The sequence below is a fragment of the Otolemur garnettii genome, unplaced genomic scaffold (assembly GCF_000181295.1).
Source record: "Otolemur garnettii isolate 467f Iridium unplaced genomic scaffold, OtoGar3 scaffold00018, whole genome shotgun sequence".
In the NCBI taxonomy this organism is placed as follows: Eukaryota; Metazoa; Chordata; class Mammalia; order Primates; family Galagidae; genus Otolemur; species Otolemur garnettii.
The window spans coordinates 27,099,563-27,100,724 of NW_003852413.1; positions in this window are offsets into that span (position 1 = coordinate 27,099,563).

The window sequence follows — 1,162 nt, forward strand, 5'->3', positions numbered from 1 at the left end:
AAAAAAAAGGCCAGGCATGGTGGCTCATACCTATAATCCTAGAACTCTGGAAGGCCAAGGCAAGTGTATTGCCTTAGCTCACAGACTCAAAATCAGTCTGAGAAAGAGAGAGACCCCATCTCTAAAAATAGACAGGTATTGTGGTGTGCCTGTAGTCCCTGCTACTCGGGAGGCTGAGGAAGAGAATCACTTGAGCCCAAGATGTTGAGATTGCTATGAGCTATGACACCAGGGCACTCTACCAAGGGCAATAAAGTGAGACTCTGTCTAAAGAAAGAGAGCAAGAGAGAGAGAGACAAAGGTAAGAAAGAGAGGGAGAGAGAAAGGAAAGAGAGCAAGAAAGAAAAGAGAGAGAAAGGAAGGAAGGAGGGAGGGAGGGAGAAAAAGAGAGAAAGAAAGAAAATCTAGCCGGGCCTTGTGACAGGCACCTGTAGTCCCAGCTACTTAGGAGATGAGGCAGAAGGATGGCTTAAACCCAGGAGTTTGAGGCGCTAGGATGACAGCCACTGCACTCTATGCACTCTAGCCTGGGCAACAGAGTGAGACTTCAGCTCCAAAAAAAGTACATAGGGCAGCACCTGTGGCTCAGTGGGTAGGGCGCCGGCCCCATATACCGGGGGTGGTGGGTACAAACCCGGCTCCGCCCAACTGCAACAAAAAATAGCCGGGCGTTGTGGCAGGTGCCTGTGGTCCCAGCTACTCGGGAGGCTGAGGCAAGAGAATCTCCTAAAGCCCAGGAATTGCTAAAAAATAATAATAATAATAATAGATTTCCATTCCATATAGTTACAGAGACAGAGTCTCACTTTATCGGCCTTGGTAGAGTGCTGTGGCATCACAGCTCACAGCAACCTCCAGCTCCTGGGCTCTAGGTGATTCTCTTGCCTTGGCCTCCCAAGTAGCTGGGACCACAGGTGCCCGCCACAACGCCCGGCTATTTTCTTGTTGCAGTTTGGTCGGGGCTGGGTTTGAACCTGCCACCCTCAGTACATGAGGTCATACCTCACAGCAACCTCAGATTCAGGGTCAAGCGATCCTCTTGCCTCAATTTTTCTATTTTTAGTAGAGATGGGGTCTTGCTTTTCCTCAGGCTGGTCTCAAACTTGTGAGCTTAAGCAATCCACCTACCTCAGCCTCCCAGAGCGCTAGGAGTGAGCCATTG